This window comes from Ambystoma mexicanum, chromosome 2q (genome assembly GCF_040938575.1).
Source record: "Ambystoma mexicanum isolate Mex_15411 chromosome 2q, UKY_AmexF1_1, whole genome shotgun sequence".
NCBI lineage: Eukaryota > Metazoa > Chordata > Amphibia > Caudata > Ambystomatidae > Ambystoma > Ambystoma mexicanum.
In genome coordinates, this window is record NC_090924.1 from 1,287,353,576 (window position 1) to 1,287,368,370 (window position 14,795).

Consider the following 14,795-nt stretch of genomic DNA (forward strand, 5'->3'; position numbering starts at 1 on the left):
AATCCTCGCCCAGGTCAGTAGCGATCTCAAAAGATGGGCTCCCCTTACACTCTCCTGGCTCGGACGCATGGTTACGGTTAAGATGAATATCCTACCACGCCTCCTTTATCTCTTTTCTGCACTCCCCATTGTGGTTCCCGGGGCCTTTTTTGAGGTGCTCCAATCGCGTGTCCTACACTTCATCTGGAATGGCAAAAGACCCAGGATCAAAGCGTCCACCCTGACTCTCTCAAAATCCCATGGTGGCTTTGGACTCCCCGATTTTAGGCTTTACTACAAAGCAGCCCAGCTTAGGGTGTTGCTGGAGCACATGCGGGACGACATGTGTACGTACTGGGCGTATGTCGAAGATACCCACGCTCACCCAAAAAAGGTCAGAGACTACCTCTGGGCCTCCCCCAGGTCTCTCCCCCTACAGCTCAGAACACATCCCACTTTAGCTGTCCTTTGGGCGCTGTGGAAACCCAGTAAAGCCAACAAAATGTTATCTACATGGCCTTCTCCGCTGTCATCGCTCTGGGGCCCGCCCATCGACTTGGACATGAGGGGCTTCCGGGACACCCAGGCCTGGTCCGACATGGGCCTGGAAAGAGTCTCCCAGCTTTTACGAGAAGAGGGCTTCATTGAACACACCAACCTAGCGGAAGCTCTGGTGGATAGGCCCCCCTCAGTTTTCGAATTCCTGCGGTTGAAAGGGATACTTACCCAACCACGGTGGTCCGGGCTGCTCAGTCGCCCCCTCACCCCATTCGAACTTATTTTGGCCAAAAGTACATCACGTAAGGGCTCGCTGTCTAGGTTCTACAATGTACTGATTACATCGGACCTGGAGGGCAGACAACCCTTCAAGCACATATGGGAAGAGAGGATGGGAATGTCACTGGATGATCACACCTGGAGGGCGGTCTTTGGGTGCATCTTCACGGGCTCCCTATACACAGCAGCTATGGAACATAACTTTAAAATCCTTCACTCATGGCATCGCCCCCCGGCTCTGTTGTCTAAAATGTTCCGGGACGTCTCCCCTTTCTGCCCTAGAGGGTGCCACCAACGGGGAACTTGGTTTCATATGTGGTGGAGATGCCCACCCATACAAGTTTACTGGACGGAACTACTTAGCTGGATCAAAGATATAGAGGGTTATGGTCCATCACTGCACCCGCTGGAAATTCTATTGGGCTCCCCCTTGCCCGAGTCTGAGGTGAATGCCTTCCCAAAGGTCATTGGCGCCATGTTGCGGGCAGGGAGGTTGGCGCTCACGCAAAAATGGAAGAGTGCCCTGGCTCCCTCTAAAGAGGAATGGCTCTGCAAACTCAGGGTGATTTTCAGCTACGATAAACTCACCACAATAGCAAATGATACTATGTCTGATTTTATCCAAGATTCGACAGCAATGCTGCTGCACGATGACTGTATTTCAATGCGATTATAATGTGGCAATTGAATAAATGTGTGCATTGCATAGGCCCCCACACTCCTCAGAGGTTTGGTCTTACCTTGGCCTAACCGCTCCGTGGTTTTACCCCACTGTTTCAAGGATCACTTTATTCTAATGTGTGCTATGCAGGTGTTCTCCCTTAAGCTTAAAGTATTAGCATCGTCTCTGAACCTGGCAGGTTAATTGTTGGGGGGAGGGGTGGGGAAGGGGTAAGGGTGGTTGGGAGTTTGGGTAGCGGGGGGGGAGAAACTTTTCAGAAAATGTTACTGACCATATGATTTTCATCTTGCTCTACTTCCTTTTGCTACTTGGATAGGCCGTATGGCCCTCCCTGTTGTGTATGTTGTCAATAAACAAAAAGTTAAAAAAAAAAAAAAACAGGTTCTCAGGGCATGAGAGTATACTTAACTCTTCCCATGAAGTCAAGACAAGCCTTTCCCCGCAATAATAGCCTAAAAACAAGTCACCACCTATGAGGGACAGAAATATCAAAGTCAATGGACTAGAAGAGTCTGCAGGGAGCCAAAATAGCCAAAGTCAATTGGGGCACAGTCTATGGAGCTGAGGCACAGTTAATAAAAGTCTTGCACAAAGTTATAGAGTTTAGTAGAAATCACTTGTAGGGTCACAAGCCGTTACGCTTGTGAAAAAGCAGAGTTGGAATCGACTCCAACAAAAGTAGCCAATGCAAGTCTCAACTGAGAAGAGCACAGCTAAAGACACTGATGTAAGTACCCAAAGTCTAAACAGTACCTCTTGTTTGAAGAGTTGGCAAGCGGAATTCTGTCCTGTTGCAGCGATGCAGATCCTGGGTTCCTGAGCCTTAGTCCTGGGGACAAGAGGGAGGACGTCTGGAGGACTCCTGCGGCAGCAATTTTGAGTTCGTCGGTAGTTACGGGCTCTTTTCGGATCAGTGGCACTTCGTGGTTTCAGTGCCCAGTAAACTGCACCACCGCGATTTCGGATGCCGGTTAGGCTTCCTTCACTCCTTGAGTCCTGCGCTCTGGCGAAGGGACTCTAGCCCTGGTCATCCTGCTTCTGGAGGGTCCTTAGGAGACTCCTGGAGCTTCCAGCCGGATTTCAGACGTTTCACTCGACAACGGATTTCACGACCCCTGGAACTCGGTACCTGCACCAGCAAAGTACAGCCCTTTCGGGGGAAGGTCGTCCAGTGGAGTTTAGTCTCTGGGTTAGTTGGTCCCACTAACCCAAGGGAAGTAGTCGTCCCTTTCCCCAAGCTTCTCTTGTTGATCAGAAAAAGGAGTTTCAGCACAGCAGCAGGGCATCACCGAGCAATTCAAAGGTTCAGGAGGATGCAGTAAGCTTTGTTCAGTTTCTTCATCGGGTGTTTCTACCAGTGGTCGACTCTGCCTCTAGTCCCAAAACCCTCGCCTTTTAAGCAGGTTTCTCCCAATCATGCACAGCTGTCCTTTCAGGACAATCAGGATTGGTTGCATTCAGGCACTCCTATGACAAAGGACAGTGGAGTTTCGGGAACCTTCCTCACATACTGACTGCCCTTCCAGAGACACTGGAGCCATTGGCAGGTTTCAGGACTGAAGTCCGCCAAAGGCAAAATGAACAAAGGGCTCAACTCGGCCACGACACACAGAATAAAACCCAAGAAAAACCTCACAGACAGAAAATGGCGAAAAAAGAAGACAGGGGTCATTTTGACAAAAATGGTCACCCATGGGTGCAATACTGCAGCTTGGGATTCAGCCTGTGGTAGAAAAGCACAATGGTAGGAAAATTAAAGCACTGCCTCCAGCCATTTAAAATAGTGAGGGTAACAAAAAATGTTACATGAGAATGTAGGATAAGGGGCTCTTAGGTAAGCCCCCAGCACTCTACACGAGATGGAGTGTGCTGGACCTACAAAGAGAAAAAGTAAGTAAAGTCAATTTCGCTTTACTATTCTTGGGAACAGTAGTTCTCACAAGAAAAGGGTATTTAAACCTTATGATAAATCTAAAGGATTTGTCTGTGACACTGCACTGAAGGTGCTGTGTGTCACCATACAAAAAGTAGATGCCTATGAAGTTTGTCAGACTCCAAACACAGAGGAAACATAATCCAAATCAGGTCAAAACACATGAGACAGAGAAAGGTCCCACTCACTCCAGGGTTAAAATCAAAAAGTCCTAAAGTCCAGCAAGAGAGCTGGGAGTCTCTAAGGTTGCGGAGAAGAATTAGCACATAAATGTTAATTCTCCCTAACCGGTATCAGTACAGGTAGAATGCAGCTGCCTGGTTAAGACAAGAGCTATATAGTTGTTGTTCCTCTAGGTATCTTGGGAAAAGAGCCTGATTTTAAGGCCTTTGCGGAAGGACCAGAGGGAGCGATCTGATCTAAGCATTAAGGGCAGTGAATGCCATTGTTTGGCTGCAATCACAGGGAAGCAACCACCTATGGCATTTTGGCACCTGTATCTAGGTAAGGCTAGGACACATGTGTAGCCTGATCGGTTAGGTCGATTGGTTTGGGTCATGGAGATTGGTCTAACTAGATAGATTAGGGCGTTGTTTTATAGGCATTTGTGGGTCAGAGTTAATGTTTTGAAAGTAATGCGTTCCCAGACCAAGCGTCAGTGGATATTACGTTTAGCTGATGAGATGTGATCTTTTTTGGGGATATTGAGGGCAACTCTCACAGCATTGTTCTGGATGATTTGTAATTTGTTAATGTTGCGCAAGTTAGATCCTGCAAAGAGGGAGTTACAGTAGTCAATCCTAGACACCATCGGGGCTCTGGCGAGGGCGATACAGGGGTCAGTGGTTGTCTTGAAAAGGTGTACTTCTTCCCAGGGACCAGCCCTTATTAGCATAAATTACCCAATTCCACCCAATTACAGGTCCGCTCGTGCCAAGCAATGAACTCATGCTAGAGAAATGGCACCTTCAGTATAGATTTAGCATTTATTAGACGTATAGCATAATATAACATAACAGTAAATATAGCAGTAATTTAGCAATGATGGAAATGTCAGTTAGAGAAATCACAAGACTTAGAGAAACACAGTCTTACGCCCCTTGGATGGTATCTTCATAGCGCGGACAGATCCTGGTTGTCTCAAGTGAGCTGCTGCCAGCCCCTTCAGATAACAGCGGTGCAAGGTGCCGCACAAGACCTCATCAGGGTCTGGGCACACTCGGTCCACGGAAGAATCTCTACCTGAGTCCCGGGTCCATGTGCATTTTGTAATCTCATGCGGTCAGTCAACAGGACACACTGTGCCAGCACCTTCTACGTGCAAAACATGTCCACTGATGGGGAAAAACCCAGCTCAGTGAATTTCCAACGCGCTCCCTTCTCTGCCTATCCCAACTTGGAGCCTCCATCTGCGAAAGCCCAGGAATGTTTGTTATCAGTGAGTACGCGGCAGTACCATTCCTTCCCATGCGAAATAGGATTTGTTTACCAAGCCTGGCAGAGCCACTGTGGTGAAGAGAGGAGCTGAAATCATATGCATTGCAATTAACCCCTAGTGAGCAAGCTTTACTAGGCCTGCACTCTGCTAGCTAATGTCTATAGTGCTTGAAAGACTGGCTATCTAAGCGCTATATAGGTGCTATAATGCTCCAAACACAGGTCTCTATTAGCTACTAAACTGGGTCCTCTGCCCTGCCTTTCTATGCACAATGCATAATGTAACCCTCCACCCCTCCTAGGCCTGCACATTCCTTGTAGCTCACTAATGCTTAATGTAGGCGCTACCAACACATTACTTTCAGCATTTAGGGCATACTTCGAATAAGCTATTAGTCTTAGCTGTTAATGCAGCCATCTAAGGCCCTAATATGTAAATATGGATAGCTCATTTGCACTTTGCATTTCAGTATGTTGGTAAGGAATGGTCTGCTGGCGTTGATCAATTTAGCAGCGTAGGCTGGCCGAGGCGATAGCGTTTACCTGCCGTGTTAGGGAGAGCGAGGAGCCTAGATATACTTATACGGTTTTTACCTCTTCACCTAAGGTGATAATGTTTCTGTCAATGGTAAAGGATTTATAAGAGTCAGAGAGGTTATTTAGCCGAGATGGAGTGCCAATGAGGAGTTGCTCCATTTTCTCGTCATTTAGGCATAGTTTGTGTTGCGCCATCCAGGCTTGAATGGTTAAATATATTTTGTTCAGTACATTGGAATCTGTGGCATACTTGCCAGTAATGGGTAGCAGTTTTTGGTTGTCATCCGCGTATTTAGTGGATGTGACACCCAGTTTGTCAAAGGAGGTTGAAGAGTGGCTTGGTGAAAAGTTTGTAAATTGTTGGCGAGACATAGGAGCTTTGGGGCACTCCACATGTGACTGCGGCTGGGGTGGGGAGGGGGTGACTGCCGCAGTGGTTGAGAACACTCATTGAGCGATTGGACAAGAAAGATTCTATCCTTTTTCTGGCTTTGGTCGAGAAATGGGCAGCTAGGGCGAGGTATTGGCAAAATATATTGTGATTTACCAGATCAAAGGCTGCGAGAGGTCAAGTAAGAGGAGGATAGCCAGATTACCTTTGTCTTTGATCTCATCCATTTGGATTTTGAGGTCTAAAAGGGCGGTTTCCATTCGTGACATAAGTGAATCCCAAATATACATTATTTCTACTACTCTAAAGTATCATTTTGTATTCCTGGTGCATTCAAAAGTGTGCACGCTTAGATGCATCACAGCAGTTTCTCTTATGTAAAATTTAAATAGAAAATGACATTTGCATATTAGCTTATGAAAAGAAACATTAGTTACAGGTAACCATGGGTTGTCACATGACTTGAAAACCCATGCATTACCAATAATACAGGCAGGGCTTTCATTGCAACATTTCTCATGTGCAGAAGCAGAACACCAGGCCCTTGCTATATTTTAACTCGCCTATATCAAACGTGTGTTCCTTTTGTATTCAAATAGATATGCTTTGCAGGTTCTCCACCATTGATGTCTAACAAAGATGGGGATGGGGGGGGGGAAGCACATTATACATGGAGAACCTACAATCCAAGCACTTTGTTTTAGCACGTATACATTCTCTTTACAATGTTTACAACTCACTGGTGACGTACTTACCAATGACTTTGATGTTAAGAAAACGTTATAACCACCGCTGCCCACAATTGATAAACTGCTGAATTTCAGGAATTGTCACACTACTTTGCAATTGGCCAGAGTAAAGCGTCAAATACAATATAAAGGTGATGAGATGCACCTCTTCCAGTACTTCTCTGCAGTAGTGTTGGCCTCCAGGAGAACATTTGTAGGCATCAAATGTGTTCTATGATCGAAAAAGGTAAAGTACTTCACATCCCCCGAAGAGCATGCAACTTCGTTGCAACATTTTGCTCTTTGCAAGAAGGAGCCAATACTCCTGGCCTTGCATCAACATGTGGCGGCCCACATCGAAGTGGCACCGGATGTGGTTTCATTGCAATTGTGATTCTATTTTGGGGGAAGTTGATGGGCGTTTACTAATTCCCCATCAGCAAAATACCTAAAAGAGTTTGCGTTTGCTGAACGCCTCTTGGGAATAATAGTCCTCATTCATATATTTATGCATGAGGGCCTGTCCTTGCTTGGCATATGCTACGCTCTCACTGACCTCCATATAAAATGTAAGGTTCTTATTTTGGTCATCGTATTGCTGGGTGTTTAACTAGAGCGAGTACACCCAGTATTAGGACCTAGGGTGAAAATACTAAGAGGTTGTCCTAATAGGTTATTATAGAAACTATCTTCCCAGGCCCCCCCCCAGCGCTTTCTGATGAAACCGATGCTTGTGAATGTGCAGCTGGGGCTGGGGGCAATGTCGCTAGAGGCCATAGTGTGGGGAGGAGGTGCATGTTCCTGCCCTGTTATACATAGGACTCAAACACCATCTTAGACAGTAGCAGCCCTGTCTTCGACAGTAGCAGCCATATTGGGTCTGAGGCCTAGTTTTGCGCTGAGGCCAGGGCCACAGGCCTGAAGCCACACACATACAAATAAAGTGTATGCAGGCCCCGTTGTTGAAGGCCAGAGTTGCAGAGATTCACAGACCCTTCATTGTCTCATGTTGCACATGATCAGGTAATCGGCATTTTGTTTCTCGGAAGGAATGCACCCTGCAAGGCCACAAGGGGGCTGAGAGCTCACTGTGAAATGCAATGCTGGGGGGGGGGGGGGGGAACGAGCCTCCGATCCTTCCTGGCCCAGCTCCAAGTAATACCACCCAAAAGTCCCAGTCCCAAGACCCCCAGCATTCCAAGGTACCAGTCAGTCCCAGACCACCAACCATAAAACTGTTAGACTCCCCAATGGATCAGAAAAGATCTGATAACAGGGATCAGCTGCCTTCACTATGGGTTGTGCGATTTTATCCCTCCCGGCACCAAACATATCTGAAACGAGGGTGGGAAACTTTGGTTGGGCGCCAACGCGTCTGGAATAGAGCTGTAGCTTATTAGAAGCGATGGCCTCAAAGCATCCTTTTAGCCCATGTCTGCAATTCCAGGTGCAGATCAGGTAAGAGCTAGAGTTTTTCTTCACATAATTGCCAATCAATGGAAGCTTCATGCCCAATGACGCAAAAGGAGGCACCCACGTGACAAAGATGGACACAAGAAACTTGTGTACAGGCGCTTTATGAATCATCATATCATAACAGAAGGGGCTAGGACCAATGGCCTGGCATCCCGCAGGTAGCCTATATGTATAGGGTCTCAACCAGCCATACAGGTTTGAACAGTATGTAATTTACGTCACTGATTACACTGTGTGCCTTCATAAAGTGTTGCTCGTACTTATTTTACCAGAACGTACCCTGGCAGCAGAGTTCTTTTCTGGTGCATTTCTATTTTTATGGAGAAAAAAAAAACTTTGTTTTACTTGCAAGTGGTGTGCTGGGCCTTTTTCCCCTTAGTGGGTTGTATTTTTTCTGATGCGAACATTGAGGGGCTTCTCTACACTAGTGAGAACTTCACATCATTTGTTTCTGTATGCAAGCTGTCTGTAAATTGTATAACATAGTTGGTGACCTTCTTCAGCATAAAGTTAGGCGACCACCTTTTGTTTTGTTTCACTATTGAAATAAAACTGAATATTCACACCAACGACAGCATGTTCATTGTCCCAGAATTTTGGAGTGGGATTGTAACAATAGGTGTTAAGATATGGGGCTGCCAACAATCTGACAGGGTTAGATACTGGTCATGCAGGGCGGTATGTTACAGGTTCCTCCAACCGCTTATGGCCTACAGAGTCAATGATAACTGGACTCCTGTCTGTTAGGGTTGCCCTCATGATGAGTAAGTCTGATTACCCCAGAAAACTGCAAACCCACAGCTCAGGGCAATACCTTCCACCAGCAGCACCAATTTTCCTACTCTGGCAGCCCAACACAGCTACGAGAGGCAAAAAGTGACACTCCTCCAGAATCCCTAATCAGTCTACCATGCAGCAAGTAGAGGCCTTGCAGTGCAGCCCAGGCAGTCAAAATGCAGAGGGAGGCAGCGACAAAAGTTCCACCTGTCAAACATGCAACACTCTTAAGGCCGGTCACCTCTAGCTAGAGGGCCACTCAAGACCACAACAGGCATCCACCGTTCACCCGCCAGACAGCAGAGAGTCTAGGGGCTGGCGCACTCCCCGCAGCCAAGAGATGCCATCAATCCAACATAGCCCCAAGCCATCGGGCCCTGTGAACCAGGTGCAGCAACTCCTCTTTTAACGTAACCTAATGTATCAATCACAATCCGGATCCAAAGGCAATAGACCCCGCTCCAAACCAGCTTAATCACCAGCCTCCAAGTATTTTCATACTATGACTCTGGGCAGATGTATGGATCAATACAATAACTGACATGGTGATTACAGAGTTCAGTTGCAAGCTGCCATTGTGGTCAGGCCCACAAGCAACACCCCTCCCTCGCGCCGCCCCCTCCTATTTTTGGCTGTTTATATAGCGCTGATGCTTCTGAAGAAGTTTCAAAGTGCTCGAAGGTTGGGGAAAAACAATGCTGTAGGGACACCATAGTATGAAATTTGGCAGAACACCGATACTTCAAAAAGTCTAGTTCTGTGCACAAGAATAAAGAGCTGGGACTTCCAGAACGAAGAGATTTGAACACCCAAAATATATTTTACTTAATATACTGAAAATACAGTTTTTGATTGCCAAATGTGTCAGGCCTGCTGGATAGGGTTAGAATATTATGGAAAGGAGGAGGTAGAAACAAGGATTCCTGGTTATTGACAAGAGACGGAGTCCAGGATATAAGAGCCAAATATGTACCAATCTAGAAAAAAAGAGTGTCTGAGGCTTGGAATTAAATATTTTGGTAATCACAGGAATGGCATAATACAATGTCACTTCAGCTTGGCTCTCAAGCCCATACCTCTAACGCAAGACGATGCTGGCCAAGAGAGGTGCCATAGCACACCAGGACGACATTAAATGTGTTTTGAGAGTTGAATTCCCAGAATGCATCAGACATAGGTACCAAAACTTCTTGTGTTTCCCAACCCCCAAGTGCACACTCAATACTTCTGCTTTCAGATCTTAAGGTGGCGAGGAGGTCTACAACGGACACCAAAAAGCCTGGGATTCATGGCTAAATAAATCCCCTACAGAGAAACTCACATGATCAGGTAATCGGCATAGAAGAGGATTTCAATGCACACGATGGCCATCCTGGAATGGGATTAATTTACTTTGCTTCTTTGGTCAATAAAGAAGCACCTTTGAAAGCCATGACGAATACAGAAAGATGTGATAAACATTGCATAAAACAGATATTTCGGTTAACAACTAACTATTGTGATGCTTTTCATCAGTTTATATAGGAGTGTACCGGATAGTAGATTTAAGCGTTCGCCCGAATACCAAATAGTTGGACGAGTATTCAGCCAGAGTCTAATAGTTTCCTTTTTAATAAAGGAAGCTAAAAACAAAAAAAAAATACTTTGTAAATGAATGTAGATCCATTCTTTATTGAATTTATGTTCTGTTGTCTACATGAGATATTTGTATAAACCCTTAAAGGAATGCATCAGAAAATAAAGTGTTCATTACCTGCAGTTTGTATTTTTGTGCATTCCTAGGTGTCGCTTGTTGGGCAGGGCTCAATAAACTAAAACCAGTCCAAAAGTACAGTAAGCATGTATGCAATCACTAGGGGGGGCTGTGATGTGTCTACTTGTGCTTTCAAATGTTCCTTTTGGGCCTGCCCATCTTTAGCCTTCTCGCTCAAGGAAGGCATTGAAACGCAAAAGGACTGATTACTTCAATTAGCATTCTACTGAAATGCTACTGAATACAAACCTTTGGGATGCTAAAGCCATGCTCTCTACCTGTGGTACCGAGTGGGGATGAAGCATGGGAAACATTTCTTTCATTAATAGATATTTGTCTTTCTTTTTCAGGTGGGGTATGTTTGTAGTGTTTTGGGGCAAGGAAAGACACCAGACAAAAATATATAGGTAAATGCAGAGCCCTCCATGGTTCTATGCTGAGCCTGTAGGGAAGGGGTAGTGCTGATTTTCAGATCTTTAATTGTCATGCACATGTTTATTTTGCTTCTTTGTTTCAGTTGTACCTCCATTTGGACCAATGTTTCAAAAATATAAAATATGTGCCTTCTTGTCTTTATTGCACAAACATCCCTCTTTTTAACTCTCTTACTTTGGGAGGAATATTTGTGCTGCCACAGACCGCGGCATTTTGGATAATAAAAAAATAAACAAGATCTTTAGTAACATCGGTCAGTTTTACTCAATTTAAATGGACTCCTTTTAGCAACATGGGAAAGTTGGTGGGCGTGAATTGTAACCTATGTTTTGATATTAGAAGCACATCTCTGCCACAGGCATACTGAGCAGTATTACTTGCTTTATAACCTTAGCCTGCCGGGCTATTTTACTCAAGGTCTGGAACTTACAGGGATCTATGCAACAGTTATATTAATCCACGTAATTATTTTATTTGAATTAGGAACTGGAAACCTTCAGATTTCTCACACAGGTCATCAGCAAATCAAACATCTAAAGAAAATATCATTTCCAATTACTTCATGAACTACTGTTCCAACTCAATGGTTTTTAACTGCAAAATACAGAGAAGACCAGAGATATATAAAAAATATTGAGTTTTCCTTAACCTCGCCCCTCCAAAGCAATCCACCAGATAAAGTCTGTCCAGCACACAAAGGGCAGCAACTTTATTTGCACTTTCATACCTCTGCTCTGCCTGTACTTAAACAAATGTTGCTGTCACTGTTTTGATTAATGATCCTTTTAAAGGATAAACATGACATACCTAAATGATCCCAGTCATGCAGTAAAAGCAGTACTTAATGCATTTTGGAGAGGAAACTATTTGGCTTCAGCCGAATATCATATCTTCTACCAAATACTTACTCGAAGACAAGTTTCGGTACACCTCTACTGGTCTAATATGCATTGTGCAACAATTTATGTTGGTACATTGTTAAATGCTCACATCTGCTAGCTGGCTTCCAAGCCTCTGCGCCCCCTAATTCTGAGGTCTTGCTTTAGAACAGGATGACATCAGAGGAGAATGTCATGTGTCAGAGGGTGAACAGTGAAGGGTCGTTGGTGGTTCCTCGATCGTTGCCAATAGATGGGTGTAATATATTGGAGTTAAGGTTTTTACGCGACTGGCCAGCACTTCCTTCCCATGAGCTGACGCCACAAGCACAACGAGATGGGAGTTACTCAAGTTAAAACCCTACGTGACAAGAACACAACTGCCCCACCTGGATCGCCCACCTTAAGCAAGAGCCACAGCTAAGGCCATGCAAAACTTTCTGAAGGAGAGCAAATGGAGAAGTGTGGCGGTGTGGTCAGTTTAAGGTCAAGGAGAAGTTAAGATGCATATATTGACCAGTTTTTAATTTGACGATCATCATGTTAGTGAGACCAGTATAGAAGTTGTTGCAGTAGACTAGGTAGGCCATACCTACTGCGTGGGTTAGCATGATCGCTGAAGAAGAAACAGAAGGGAAAGGCCGATTATTTTGGCAATGACATTAGGTGTAAATGGCAAGGTGGCACCAAATAAGATACCCAGGATTGTGACCTTCTAATTTGATAAAGCTAATGACAATAGAAGGAGGTCATTTGAATCGGATGGCCGTTTGGTTACTAGTCCGATTACCAAGACTTCAAACTGAATAGCATTTTTAAAGAATTTTATTTTTTTTAAAAAGTCTGTACTCTGCACAATTATTTACACGACTAAAGAATTCACTTGCTTGAAAGACAAAAAAAAACACAAAAAATAAAGTTCTGCAATTAAAGCTAAAAGTACAACTCCAGCACGGAATTTAAAAGAACCATTTTATAATTAAAAAACAACAAAATTCAGACCTAAATTTACCACAAATAGTGTTGGGAGTCAAGACACACTTAAAGTGCTGCTAAAACGTTAGTTACACATTTCACATTCATTGCCACACACAATAGAAATGACAGACAGAAAACACATGTATAACAGACCATAGAATATGTTTTGGGGGGGGGAATAGAAAAATACGTTTTTGGGGCAATGATTACTTTAGAACCACTTAACGTGTATTACGGTTATTCAGTTCACGGATGATGTCACTTACAATTAAAATGGCGCATTTTGAGAGATGACTTTCTTCACTTCAACGTGACAAGAGCACTAACAATGGTTTGTCAAAGAGGAGCAAGCGAGGCTGCATTAGTCGGGGCCCAATTACTTGCAACGCAGGCTATTCAGCTAGCCTACCCTTCCCACATCATGGTAAATTGTCTGATCAACGGGCACGGTCCATCTACGAAGAGGGTAATGATTTGCCATTCCATCGTTTAACTGTTGAACAGTAAAGGTGGAAGCAGAGCCCGAGTAGGAAATAATTGAACACCTAACACTGGTTGCAGATGACATATTAAATACCAGAAGTAAGAAAACATTATTAACCCACGTGCTTTGCTAGATGTACAAGGGCATAGTCCGGGGCGTCGTGTTGTCAGAGTACAAACCGACAATGGCGGAGATAGCACATTAGACCACATATAAAATGTTCATGTTCCAAACACGTGCGACTTCCTGTACACAAAAAGCCCTTCGGCGATCTATTTTATGTACTGTATTGAAAAACAAAAAAGTCTCATTCACACCAAAAAATATATATAAATCTAGCACAAGTATGTTTTCCAGACACATGCATTACGAATTTTAACACTTTGACAATAGTGCGAGTGTGTACGATTCGTCACCCTAATTAAAAAGTTGTTCCTGCAGCATTTTTTCAATGAGTTTCATATGCCTCGTGTTATCAATTTGCATCAAATCTACAAAGCGAACTGACAGCTACTCATGATATACTTGTATCACATGCATGCCCGCCACATCAATCCATGGATGCCCACCTGGTTGTGGGACTCGTAGTTTTGCTTTTCACATTATAAATCTAGGACAAGCCCTTGGATGGAAGAGACAACAAAAACAAGACCCATCTTGTTGAGACAGACATGGAGTCCGTATGTAAAAATACAGTAACACGGACATGAAACAACTATGTGTGAACGTCTGTCGCACCCATGTGATAGCCCTAGACCCTATGCATCTCCTCTTGCTTCCCCTGTGTAACTGCAAACTCTGCCACCATTGGCCACTGCCTCGGATAGTTAACCCTTAAAGCAAACTCTGCCACCATTGGCCACTGCCTCGGATAGTTAACCCTTAAAGCCAATGTGTCCAACTTAGCAGATCCCCTTCCTGCAGCTCTCGCACGACTTATACAGGAGAGTTGCTCGATCTTGACAAGCAGGGCTAAACGATGCTCATAGCCACACGTCTCGCGCACTGCGCCGTGGCACACATGCCATGCTACATACCTGTCAGGACAGCGCTGGTGCCGGCGGTCTCCAGAGCCCTGTCCCTGGTTGCAAGGCACAGGGTGGGTGCCTCTCCCCCCCGAACAACCCTCCCCGCTAAAGCCCTGCCTGGCTCTCACAAGAGAGGGTAGTGTCTACTTCCCTTACGAGAAACGGACCTTAGCAACGCCCCGCCTTCGCGTCATCACGTGGGCTGGACGTTCAGACGTGTCTGAGTGGGAAATCACGTGCCCCAGATTGCCTGCGCCCTTCACCAGCTCCACTCGTGGTCTTTGCAATACGTGCTGCGAGCGGGAAGGCTGGTGTAACCTTCTGGCCGAGAGCTGGTGATCACCGTCATGCCTCCGTTACCAAGCGATTTTGATTTACATTAGTGGAGCGGGGCGATTTGTCTTGACTGGTGGAGGGGGCATTTCGGTGAAGTTTAGGTATTCGTTATGTACAACGGTTTTTTTGTGCGCAGCGTGGTTCGTTCACAGGTGACTTTCCGGTATTTTTGCAGTCAGTGGTGGA

At 45.0% G+C, this 14,795-nt stretch overlaps 1 protein-coding gene across 3 annotated transcripts in view; it reads right to left on the reverse strand.

Moving 5' to 3' along the window:
- Window positions 1-14,437, reverse strand: part of DNAJC13 (DnaJ heat shock protein family (Hsp40) member C13) — a 2,820,731-nt gene extending 2,806,294 nt beyond the window's left edge. For all 3 annotated transcript variants that reach the window (XM_069648714.1, XM_069648713.1, XM_069648715.1), the window contains exon 1: window positions 14,283-14,437. The gene's annotated coding sequence lies outside the window, so the exon portion shown is untranslated. The remainder of the gene's footprint in view (window positions 1-14,282) is intronic.
- Between the last annotated feature and the right edge of the window lie 358 nt (window positions 14,438-14,795).